This window comes from Canis aureus, chromosome 31 (genome assembly GCF_053574225.1).
Source record: "Canis aureus isolate CA01 chromosome 31, VMU_Caureus_v.1.0, whole genome shotgun sequence".
Lineage (NCBI taxonomy): Eukaryota > Metazoa > Chordata > Mammalia > Carnivora > Canidae > Canis > Canis aureus.
The window spans coordinates 9776677-9790513 of NC_135641.1; the positions used below are offsets into that span (position 1 = coordinate 9776677).

The window sequence follows — 13837 nt, forward strand, 5'->3', positions numbered from 1 at the left end:
TAAAATAAGAAGATGCATTTGTTTCATGATCTCAATTCCACTCAATTCCACAATTCCACTTTTTTGTAGAGACCAAAGATAAATTATATGTTTGCAAAGATGTATGCACAGGCATGTTAATTGCAGCCTTATTTGAAATAATGCTTAATATAAAATTCTGTTGATAGAAGAAAACAGGAAACACAAAAATGTCTAAAACAAAAAATATTCATGAGACGCCTGGGGAAATTTGAGCAATTAACAAATACTACACAGAATTAAGGAAGTAGTATAATTTCGTTAATAGCATTAGTGGTATGGCAAGGTATTGAATCCTTAGAGGTTCTGTGGTGGAGAATTCATGGGTAAAATGGTCTGATGTTTGGGGTTTGCATTAAAGCACTCCAATGGATTAGGGAGTATGGAGAGTTAGAAGGTAAAATAAAAGAAGACTGACATAATTTCTAACTCAGCAACAGTCAAAAACTGAATGAGTATGCATATACACACGTATGTGAATATATATATGAGTGCATGTCTGCATATTTCACTGTTTTGGTTAAAAATATGTGTGTGTGTGTGTGTGTGTACTATGTATATACACATGCATTTTATACACTTTTTATTTGCAGGAGTGTCTTTACCAACACTCACAACACATCCATGTTATCTATCATCCATCTCGATGTTTTACTGAAGAAAAGATAAAATTTAATATTAAGGTTGCAATAAATTACCAGTATAGATTTATTGCTAGAGGGAGAGTAAATTCATGTAATTTTTCTAAGATATTATTTTGACAATAATCAAAAGTTTAAAGATCATTATTATCTTTAATTTCATAGTCATACTCTATGCATTTGTGATGTGAGATTAATTAAGTCATGTCAAATATTTAAGCAAAATATTTCATTATACTACTATTAATAAATTAAGGATAAAATAATAAGTTACTCTTCGTTAGAACCAGTTGACGTTTATTATGCTATAACAGATGCTAAAATGCCTCTTTGATGGCATAAGGGAAGATTTACATAAATGGAAAGGCACTTTATGCTCTTGGAGAGTACAATTCAATAATTTAAATGTATCTGTTACTCTGAACAATTTCATATGATTAATACAATTTCCCCCCAAATTTGATGGAACACAATTAAAATAGGCTAATTATTCTAAAATTGTAATATGTACATACATACATATACTACCTGTAGTATCAGTCAGGGTAAACTAACAGTGCTACAGTAATGAGTGACACCCACATTTCATTGATTAAGCACCAACTGTTTATTTTCACTCTGATCATTATAGATCTTTGCTTTGCATGGTTGTCATTTTCACGCCACACTCAGCCTGATGAGACTTCAGGTTTCTGGAATACTGATGGGCATCCCAGCAGAGAGAACAGAGAGTACGATGAAGGATGGATGGGTTCTTACAGAGATGCCTGAAGTGTCACGTATTGTCTTCACATTTCATTGACGAAAGAGGGTCAGACTGCCATGTGTGAGTTCAGGAAACTGAAGAAATATAATTCTACAAAGGAAGGACAGTAACTGATTTAATCTGCCAGAAGATAAAGGAACTAAGTCTCCTAGTTATAAAAATGTGGTATCAGTCAGGGTAAACTATGATACATATGATATTTAAAGCAAAAATAGTATCCCAGAAATATGTGCATACAGATGGTTACCTAACATCATCAATATTTAAATAGTATAAATATAAATAATTGCATATCAAATTTTAAATAAATAATAGACAGATATTACAATATTTATATACTTGTTTATAATAAATTTTATGTTATATAAAATAGTATATATACATCATAATTATTTTATGTATTATATATAAAATATACCATGTGGCATATATATTTATATGTGATACACATTACATATAAAATCCATATTTTATATATTTGCATATTTAAAAGAAATAGAATATATAAATATAAACATATTTATATATAAAATAATTATATATTTAATGTAAAATATATTTACTATATTCTATATATTCTATATGTAGAATATAGTTGGCCCTTGAATGATGTGGAGATTAGGGATGTCAACCCTTGTGCATCAGAAAATCCTTGTAAAATTAATACTTGACTCCCCCAAAACTTAACTACTAATAACCTACTGTTGACTAGAGGCTTTTCTGATAATATAAGTAGGCTATTAACACATATTTTGTATGCTATGTGTATTATGTACTCTATTCTTAGAATAAAGTAAGCTAGAAAAAAAAAGATTAATAAGATCATAAGGAAGAGAAAATATATTTAGAGTACTGTACTGTATTTATTTTAAAGAAGTGGTCTTAGGCAGTTAAAATCAGTGTTGCTCAAGGGTCACTGTATATATAATATATAAATATATAAAATAATGTATGTAACATTTTACATATGATACATAATTTTATATACTTAATATTTATTAAAATATTTAATATGTTGAAATACATAAAATATTAGGTATATAATATTACAATATAGATTTAAATATAGAAATTTTCCGATCTGAGGATTAGAGAGAAGTAGATTGAACAAGAATGGCCAGATCTTCAGGAAGAAGTAGATCATATCAAATGACCTAGCATACATGTGAAATTGTCCCTCAGAAGGAGGGTAAAACATCAGAACATAAAAAAATATTTGACTAAATAACAGTTAAAACCTTTCGCCATTTGATGAGAAAGTTTACTTATGTGTACAAGAATCTCAGCAAGACTCAAGCAAAAAAAAAAAAAATACGAAAAGAACCATACCTAGATGCACCATAATCAAAATCCTTCAAACTGAAGTGAAAGCAAAGGAAATAAAAGCCCTTGAGTACAGCGAGAGAAGAAAAGCCACATTATGGACAGGTGTGCAAGAGTAAGAATAAATGTTGATTTCACAGAAGATAGCAGCGATGCATTTTTTGAATTGCTGGAAGTTAAAAAATAAAAATTTATCGGCCAAAAAGACCCTTTAAAACTGAGGATGAAATCAAGGTTGCGTAAACGAACCCAGATGCTTTGCTGCCAGCAGTTTGCAGCACAGGCGATGCTGTTGGAGGACCTTTGGGCTGCAGGACAGGAGGCCAGAGGGAAGCTTGGATCTGCAGGTAGCAGAGAGGAGCACCATAAATGGGAAAGGGATGAGGAACTGCAAAGGATGGTGTGCTCTTTCTTCTTGTATTTAAGGTACAAGAAAACTAACTTTTAGGGGTGCTTGGGTGGCTCAGGAGGTTGAGGGTCTGCCTTCTGCTCAGACTATGATCCCAGGACCCTGAGATCCAGCCCAGCATCAGGCTCCCCGCTCAGTTGAGAGTCTGCTTCTCCCTCTGCCTCTGCCCAACTCGTGCACTCTCTCTCTCAAGTATATAAATGAATAAAGTCTTAAAAAAAAAGAAATCTGACTTTTAAAAGAATAAATAATAGGTTTTCAGACATTTATAGGCAAACAATCCTATGTAGAGTGTACTTCATTATCTCCATGTTGCAGAGGAAGCAAACAGTAGGCACCACAGATTGGTTCAATGGCTTACCTAAAATCTCATAGCAGATGAGTAGGGTGAGGGCCAGAGTCTGACCTACCACCCAGAACTATTTCTCCCTGTTATTACACCACTCTCTGTTAAGTAATGATTTATAGCAATTGTGTAATTAAGTACAATTATGTTCATGTGCTGCGCATGGAACTGTCAAAATTTTGAATTTCATTAAAGGTATTTAGTATAATATTTGATTATAGTTTGTACAACATTATCCAAGGAAAGGAGCAATATTTTTCTTCTGTTTCACTAACCATTTCCAATCCTTTGGAATCCTTCAAAATTCACTCAGATTTCACTGTAATATCTGTTCCAACTTAAATTTCATCCTCAGAAACCACTGAGGCACAGAAAATTCTATAAGCCATGGAAGACTTTGATGTGAAATATTTATCTACTTTTGTAAATCGTACGCGGTGACTTCTCACAATAATAACTCATTGGACCAAAGGAATAGTAAAGGAACATTTGCTCTCTTATAAATATGTAATCAGCAGTTTTATGGCAGTAGGTGACCAATTTGTATTATAATAAAAATAGAGAATGATCCTTCAATTTATAATATCTATATCCAAAGGAGAGCTTAAATGTATTACATAAATCCATATCCTTAGAAATTTTTTTCTTTTTTTCCCCTGAATATGCTTTTGAAAGTGGGATCTTTTTAGATCTAAGGAACAATGTGGAAGGTTGTAGGTATATGCCTCACTCCATTTCCCTTATTGCTAACATCTTACATTAGCATGGTGCATTTGTCACAATTAATGAACTGATATGAACAGAGATAAAGTGTCATTTTCATCACATTGTATCAAAAGCATATACTATCAACATGACTAATCACTACTGATGTTAATTTTGATCAACTGGCTGAGGTAGTGCTTGTCAGCTCTCTTCACATGAAATTACTCCTTTTTCCTTTTTCAAAATTGTACTCTTTAGAAGGCAGATGTTATATGCAGCCCACACTTGTGGCATGGGAAAATAAAATCCATATCCTTAAGGGGGGATGATGAACTTTTTGGACCTTAAGGATTTCTGGAGACTAAGAAATATGCCAAGGAAACTCAAATCAACAACTATGTGTACATATACACATACATAATACACATATATACAATTACTTCTCCCTCCATATGTGTATAAGAGGATAAAAATTACTTCATCCAATTTAAGAACTTCTGGCTTTTGAAAAGTAATATTAAAAGAATGAAAACAGACACTGCATATGTGAAGAAATTACTTGCAAGATACATATTTGGTACTGTGCTTGTATCCAGAGTATATAAAGAACCCTAGAAACTCAGTAATAAGGAAATAAACTGAATAATGAAATGGGCCAAAGATTTCAAAAGACACTTCACCAAGGAAGATATATTGATAGCCAATATGCACTTGAAAAGTTTTCAACTTCTTCGGTGATTAGGGAAATGAAAATTAAAGCCATAATGAAATATGCCACATACTCATTTGAATGGCTAAAAGTAAAGAGATGCCCTATCAGATACGTGGTCAATGATGCAGAGTAACCGAAACTCATACACTCTCAAGGAGCACATAAAATGGTACAATCACTTTGGAGAGAACAGTTTGCAATGCTTTATCTGTTAAACATTCACTCTATCATATGACCTAGCTCCACTTCTAAGTGTTTAGACAAGGTAGGTGAAAGCTTATGTCCATGCAGAGACCTTTATGCCAGTGCTCATAGTAATTTTATTTTCAATAGCCCCAAACTGGAAACTATCCAGGTATTTATGAACAAGTGAATGGATAAACAAATATTAATATAGCCATACCATGAAATATTTGGAATATTACTCAGCAATCAAAAAGAATGAACTACTGTATTGATACCTACACAACACTGATAATCACAAAATATGCTGAGTGAAAGAAGTGCTTTCTGTGTCTATCTACCTATCTATCTATCTATTGACATTAACATCATCATCTATATAATTATATATAATTTCAAAAAATTCAGAAAGTAGGTCAGTGTTTGCCAGGAAATCAGAATACTAAAGGAGGAAGGAATTATGGGAAGGCATGAGGACTCTCATGCAGTTGGTATGTATGTTCACTATCTTGATGATGGTGAGAGCTTTATGTTTATGCACCTGTTTCACAGTTTCCATATATGTGGTCTATTGTATGTCCATTATACCTCAATAACACTTAAAAAATATATATATTTCAAAATGCAAAAGTTAGTTATCTTTACTTTTTTTCTATGTTTTAACTTTCATATATCAAAATATTTCTGTGATGAATTCCTAATGAAGCCCATAGTCGAAGCATCAATGATTGCTTGCAAATATTTTTGTTAGTTATTCCCTTTATATCTCATGTTTAACATTTAATTAGGATTGATTTATAATTTTATAATAGATAACTAATTGTTCAAAGTAGTATCCTGCTGAGTAAAGCATGCTGTTTACTCCGGTGGAGGCTGCAGATGTTATGCTTTGCTTTGTCATCACTCTGGATAATTAAATATTGTTAGTGGTTATTAAAGAACATGCCTTTACTAAGAGTCTTTGGTAATAAAGGTTTATTTAGTGTAACTACTAAAAGCTTAAATTCTCACACTATTTAGAAAGGAAATCCAAATTTATGAGTGACATCCTCTAAAAGAACCTGCCCATTTTGTAATATTTCATACATGTTATAATAAAGGTTCCTATCCCGATGCCTTAACATTAGTCATGAGCAATGGAAAAACTATTAGATGCAAATGATTTGGAGGTTGAAACTATGATAATGATGGATACTTAACATTTTCTTAAATATACTGATGACTACTCTTAATTAACTATCTGTTTAGCATGAGCTAACCTCACTTTATTTTTATTTCCCAGTTCACGGATTTAGATTTGAATGTATTGCAGTATCTCTGATCTGATATACCTTTGACAATGTTCTGAGTATCAATAGGGAAAGAGAAAAAAATTAAAACTTATATACTTTTAGTCATTTGTATTTTTAATGAGCATTAATTTTTTAATGAACATTTAATTTTACAATAGTTTTACATTTCAAAAATTGTTGTGATGTTAGTTTGGAGAATTTCTGTGTCCTTGACACTCTTTTCCCTATTGTTAACATGTCACATTCTGTGAAATATTTGTCACAGCTAAAGAAGCAAAATTGATGCATTATTATTAACTTAACTTCGTACTTTATTTGGATTTTCTTAGTTTTTTCCTAATGCCATTTCTGTTCTAGGATCTCATCTAGGATAAAGCATCAGATTTATTCTTTTTATTTTTTTTAGTTAATTATTATCATTATTATTTTTGGTAAAGCAAGCTCTTTCTAGTGTTGAGAGACAAGCTTCCTCCCTGAATTCCAAATGCCCTCCTGGTTTTGTTTAGTGGAGCAAGACTAGTCAGATTTGCAATGCAAATGTCTGGCTACTTTATTATTTTAGTATAACTATAGTTGAACAGAATCATAAAATTTGAGAGACATTTAAGACCACAAATCATCTAATCTAATACCCACCCCAAATCTAATCTAATCTAATCCAATACCCTCATATCTCTTCAATATTTTACATATATTAATATATTCAGAGTTAAAGGTATTTTTTTCTCCACCTACATTCAAGGGCCAGTGCTTGTATTTTAGGACTTCACAAAACAGACCACCCTGCCCTTTCAACAACAGATTCGTTTAAATCTGTGAGATAGGCTAGAAAATTAATTTTAGACCTCTACTATGAGTAGACCATCCCCTGTTGTAACTAGTATACTGAGACTTCCAGAACCACCCACCCCCAGGTGATGTCCTGCCACCCTCCCCAGGAATTGTAGCCGCTCACAATCCACTTTTATATGGCAGAGTGGGCCTCCGGGTATATTTGGATTTTAGCTCATAGCTCTTCTCCCTGTAAGAACCCACATTTCTGCTTAGCCCAAATGGCACAGACCTCAGTAGGGAATCTCTTGTAGCACATTTACGGGTTTCTTAGATGCATTGAGGTTTAGAGTTAAGACTCCGACAAGCAGTTTCAGACCCTGGCTCAGAAGTGGCTTGCTGAAGATCCAATGATTAATCTGGTTTTAGAAGCCCAAGTGTGTTGTTCAGTACAATAACGCTATATGTAGCCAACTAAATGCATGTGGAATGAGAAAGCAGAGAAATTACATGTGGAGATAAAGAAAACAAAATGAGAAAAGCACAGGCCGTTTGTTCAGCGCTTGGTTTAGCAAGGGAGTTGGCCACTATCACTTGAGTTTCAGCAGAGACTCAAAGGCAGGCAGAGGAGTGGGAAATTTTATAGCGGAGGAGGGGATGGCTTCAGGTGTGCCCTGTATGGAGGCTGTTGGCATGGAGATCCTGGAGGTGGGCTGACTAGATACGGGCGACCTATGTGGGTAGTTAGGGGGAATATTTGGGTTCCTCTTGCTGGTCTTAAATTAGAAGCAGGGACAAAAATTAGGGAAGCTGTCAATTATTAATCAACTTCTGGCCAATTGTTCCAGGGATTATTGGTTGGCTTCTGGGATCAGTTACCAGAGATAGTGGTCTGGCCTCTTACAAGTCTGGCTGATAGATAGCAGGCTGGCTCACTGGCCTGGTTATGAGATAATGGGTTGGTTTGCTGGCTGGTCGCTACAGACTGTAGGTTAGAGTTCCATTTTCATATATGATGTGAAATTGTGCTTTTGTATATTCAGTCTTTCACATAATTGATTTCTGAAAATGTTTTCATGCCTCTTTTAAATTCTGCTCAGAGCTGTGGATCAGGGAGATTTGCCTGGCTCTCCAGTGACACCCCAGATGCTGAGGTGATCCACAGGACATCACTCACAATCTGTGATTCGTTAAGATTTGCTTTATGCTGTAGGATTTCATAAAAGATGTGGCTGTAAGCACAATCTGCACGCAGATTGCAGTTGGCTTTTAAATTAAATGAAGTAAGTATTGTTTTTGGTGGTACACAATAAGTCTATGGAATATCAAATTTAAATGTATTTCTGCTATAGGAAATATTCAGTGAATTGGAAAAAAGAAACATATAATGTAGTCAATTTTCAAATACGTCTTGCTATATTGCTACTCTGGTGCTTGTAACCGAGTACACACTTATCTCCTGTATGATAAATCAAATTAATGAAAAACATGGATGTCTGTCCCCCAATAGCTGTGAGAAGGCAAAGCTTTGCAGGACCAACCATCAAACAAGCTTAAGAAAGTCAATCAGAAGATGAATAAAACAGATTTGCAGTAAGAGTAAACTCACAGGAGATAATAAGTATTTATTCAAAAATCACATTTCTGTGTTTTTAATGAGAAATGACCATGAGGTCCTTCCTTCCTTAGCTGACACAGACACACATGGTATTGCAGAACCTGGTTGAAGTCTATAGTAATTATTCATTTACCCTCTTCTGTGATTGAATCTGAGCTGCTCAGAAGCAGAAGCCAGTTTTGTTGCCTTCTATCCCTGTCCACTTTCCTCTAATTCCTCCTCTGTAGAAAAAAGGAGAATTTCTTATTCATGGAGGTGCTAGTAAATGTTTGTTAAACAAATGGGCACAGGCAGAAATGGATGGATGAATGATTTTATTGCCTTTCTCTGGTTTGTTCAAAGCATTAATAAGACATTTTGCATTCTAGAGCTATTTTACCCTTGACATACCCTTGTTTAGAATTGATTATGTACTTAATACTTAAGATATCCTTCTAATATTAAATTCAAAGAATGATATTGGCAGAAATACTACATTCAAACTGAAATGTTAGTGTATATTTCTCATTAGGGCTCATTAGGAATGTTTGGCTGCATGTAACTTATCAGCAAAGGTCTAATAAACAACAACAACAACAACAAAAGAAAACCATTTTGTGTGTTTAAAACAGAGACAAGGTAAGCAACATTGCTCATACATACCATGGAAACACTGAGAATCCAAATGAGTTGGTAAAGCCATCCAGAGATGAGTCATACAGGTTTCTACCATCCCCCAGGTGGGAGACTCAAAGACAGAACTGGGGTCCCCCAGAGGCAGAGGTAAGCACAGAATTTTGTGTACAGAGATGAGATGCAGCCACTGCCAAAGACTCCATCAAAGATAGAGGGAAGGGAAGAAATGCTCTGGTTTCTCTCATTTCCTGTTGGAGCCTCCTATTCACAAGATCCTGCCAGAACAAAGCTGTTCAGGGATGAACCCTATGATGGACAGTAGGAGACAAGAAAGAAGGATGAATGGATGAGAACCAACAAGTCCAGAAGCAGTCCAAAGTGAAGGAGAGGGAGACGTTCATGATGAGTATCCCTGAGTCTAATGTAACTCAGATGGCTGATTGTGATCAAGTTGTTAACTCAGATGAGGAAATTCACTATTAAAGGAGTTTTCTTAGCCTCCTCGTCAGAAAAAAAGTTGATTCCAATCCTCTTTCCAACAACTGTTGAATTCTGAAAACACCTCCCAGATCTCTCCAAACTTTCATCAGGGTCTACACTGTCTTGTCTTTGTTGTCATTGTTTTACCTATATGAATTCAATTGTCTTTTATATTTTAAGATTGTCCTTATAAGATGGTCATTGTCCTGGTATCATTCCAGACCCAAGAAATAATCTCCTCTACTTTATTCACACATTGAAGTCTATTGCTAAATGTGGGTAGAAGATTCTTTACTGAAGAGCTGGGCAGATCACCCTGCCCGTTGGATGAGCTGGAACTTATCATGACCTGTGCCTCCTTTCAGCTACCTTGACACTTATAGTCTTTTACTAACCTCTTTTTACAAGTTCAGATTATACTTCATTGTTCTAACTCCTCTTTTCTCTTCTTCCCCACTCTAGTATTAAATCCTCACTCTCTTTCTCTGCAATAGTACCCAAACACTTGCAATTCTTGTTTATGTCAAGCATTTAACTCATCTCAGCTTTATTGATACACTACACTTCACATCCACTTAAAGTGTTTTGTAGATCAATAAGAACTCCTCTCTTGTGGGATCTTATCTATGGAGAAATTATAGTGATTTTAAATAATTAATAAACCATTATTAACCAAATAATCTTGGTTCCATAAGGGATGTAGGATGAGTGTGTTTAGGTAATGACATCAGGTTTAAGAAGTTTAAATTTCAATTGTCTTAGGATGTTTTCATGAAATTTTTCTGTATATAGCTTGGAAATGTAGAACTAAACCTCAGAAAAATGTCAAATTATTGAAGGATATTAAAACTTGTCAGTGGTAGCTAAAGACATGGGAATGAATAGTACTGTCTGCAGATGATATGGATACTGAGAAGTAATTGGGTATCCTGTCAGACTTTTGAGTAACAGCAGATAATGGGAGAGAGTGGGAAAGGAGGAGCAGATGTAGACAACCAAGGGCTGAACTGAAGAATCAGTGTCAGGAAAAGGCATCAAGGACTCAGTGAGTATTGTGAAAGAGTAAGGAATCCCTAAACATACTTTAATGCTGACTTTGAAAATGTATCTTGAGGGGCACCTGGGTGGCCCAGTCAGTTACTCATCTGCCTTTAGCTCAGATCATGATCTCAGAGTCCTGGGATTGAGCCCCATATCAGGCTCCCTGTTCAATGGAGACTCTGCTTCTCCCTCTCCCTCTGCCTTCCCTCCCACTGCTCATGCTCTTGCTCCCTCTCTCTCAAGTAAATGAATAAAATCTTTAAAAATAAAAGAAGATAAAATGTCTCTTAAAAAATAGTTTCATTGAATGTGGCAAATTATAGGCCAATGTTGACCTTGGCAAATGCAATTTCCAGAAAATAACAAAGAAGTCAATTTGATTACTTTGCAACTTGGCCAATGAATGAGAGGTAAGGAACTACATTCAGTGGCTCTAAATGGCTCTTTGTAGGAGTTTGGAATTAAAGGGAAGATCAGGGATAAGTCAACTGCATGAGAGGGAAAATTGATGGGAACATTTGGAGAGATTTCTTTCAGAGACATGATGAATTGAGCCTGTATTTTGCTGAGGGAAGAAGACAAGCAGGAGAAAGGAGACACAAGAGATAGAAGTCATGCTTACTGGTGTAAGATAAGATAAAGTCACAGGCACTAGAGAGGAATTGGCCTTCTTCAGGAGGTGTTGATTCATGCTGTCTACGTAGAATTATATGGAGAAATGAGTAGGATGCAAGATCCTTAAAACCTCCACTAGTTGTCTGCCTCCCACTTCTACAAGGATCTGAAGGAGACCAGCAGAGAAGATTGAACAAATATTTAATTAATGTATAATTTTCATCTTTGATGAAGGAACCCAGCATGGAAGCCTTGCACCTGATGGTCCAGTCTGGCCTGGATCTTACGTCCACACATGGTTGTAAATTGGACATGAACGAAAACCACTCATCTTTACCCTCTTTCACATTCCTAGGCACACCCGTTCTTTAGGTCCTCCATAGTGTTCTCACTTCAGCAGGGAGAAGAAAGGACAGATTTCTCATGGGACTGAGATGCTGATTTCAAGTACTATGCAGCTGTTCAAAGCCTTAATTTTTTTTTCTTTTCTTCTCTGGATTCAGCTTGTCTGTTCTATAGCTCCAGCTGTTGGTTTTGTGCAGATGTAGACAGCTTTAACTGAGAATTAAATATGTGAAGGCCAAAAAGAGAGGATAAGTATGACATACAGAAGGCGTGAAGACAAACATAGGGTCCAAAAGAAAAGAAATCAAAGAAGGAAACTTTAGGAAAAAGATTCTCAAAGGAATTCCCCAAATGGATTCTACAACTTTCATTTTTTTTTATTTTTTAGAAGATTTTATTTATTTATTTGAGATAGAAAGAGAGAGAACGAGAGAGAGAGAGAACATGAGCAGGGGAAGGGACAGAGAAAGAGGAAAAAGTAGGGTCTCCACTGAGCGCGGAGCCTGATGTGGGTCTCGATCACATGACTCCAGGATCCTGACCTGAACCAAAGGCAAATGCTTAACTGACTGAGCCACCAACGTGCCCTGGATTCTACAACTTTTAATCTTTACACTGAGAATCTACTGGTTGCACAATTGTGTCACATGGTGACCTTGACTTTGAGTGTTATGCTGGTCATTCCAGATAAAGAAGTGAATGCCACTAATTAAAGTAGGGGGGGCGGAATATACAGTATTGTAGAGGTTCATATGTGGGATGGGAAAGACAGAGATTGGGACAATAGGAATACTGAATCAGGCAGAGGAGAGTCACCGAAGTAATGTCACATACTTTCATCACCTCATTCATTCACTCATTCATTCTTGAGTCATTCTTGAGAAATGTTAATTCAAGACACAGTATGTACCTTGGACCTGGCAGTGAGAACACTCATGAAATAATTTGCTCTGGGTTCTGGAAGACTCGCCACTCCAGTGAGAGAGGTAGCTAAAAATTAGATTATAACATAGAGTGAAATATGAAGCTATGGTTTTAAGGGTACCTATTCTAGCTTTGGGAGGTCAAGGACTACTTTTCTCAAGAAAGTCCTGTCTAATCTGAGGACCGATGAAACTCACTTATGTGAAAAACTAGTAAAAGTCAGGCAAGAAGAGGAGGGTAGTGTGTAGATGAGAGAATGCAAAGGTCTAGAGGGTGGGCACAGTGAGAAAACTGATCCAGCCTAAAGGTAACATCATTGGAGCCCAGGAGTCCTGAAGTGACTATGTTTGACAAAGTTGCAGAGTGAAGCAGAGCATAGATTTTGTGTTGAGGCAAAAGGAAGTCCTTGAATTGATGTATATTTTTAAAATAATGGCTCTCAATTAGCTGGGTTAGAAATTAAAGGAAATAGATCAGTGACCAGGAGCCTGTGTAGGAGGACAGGTGAGAAGTACCTACACCAGGGTTGTAGGGGGAAAATGAAAAAAAAGGTAAACAAATCTGAGCCATGGTAAGATGGTAAAATTGACAGAAGGATTTTTTTAAAAATCTGGTATCTTAGTCTATGTAAGCTGCTATAACAAAAATATCATAGACAGGTTAGCTTATAAACAACAGAAATTGATTTCTCACAATGTGAAAGCTGAGAGTCCAAGATGAAAACATTGGAGGATTTGTGTCTGTTGAGGCTGCTTCCTGGCTCAGAGATGGCCATCTTCTCACTGTGTCCTCCTCTGGTGAAAGGGATGAAGGAGCTCCCCGAAGCCTCTTTTATGATGCAATTAATCCCATTCAAGATACCCCACCCTCATGATCTAATCACCCCCAAACAGCCCACCTCCTAATTCCATTACATTATGAATCTGGTATCAATATGGTACGTATTTTGGGGAGGTGCAACATCTAGTCTAGAGTATCTGGCTATAACCTGGTTTCACCTTTCTCATTTGATTGAAAATATTCCATTATTTTT

General features: G+C 35.8%; 1 long non-coding RNA gene across 2 annotated transcripts in view; it reads right to left on the minus strand.

Annotated features, from left to right (window-relative positions):
- Window positions 1-1308: 1308 nt before the first annotated feature.
- LOC144302338 (uncharacterized) overlaps window positions 1309-13837 on the minus strand; it is a 40217-nt gene continuing 27688 nt past the window's right edge. For both annotated transcript variants that reach the window (XR_013369191.1, XR_013369190.1), the window contains exon 8: window positions 1309-1515. This is a non-coding gene — a long non-coding RNA (uncharacterized LOC144302338). The remainder of the gene's footprint in view (window positions 1516-13837) is intronic.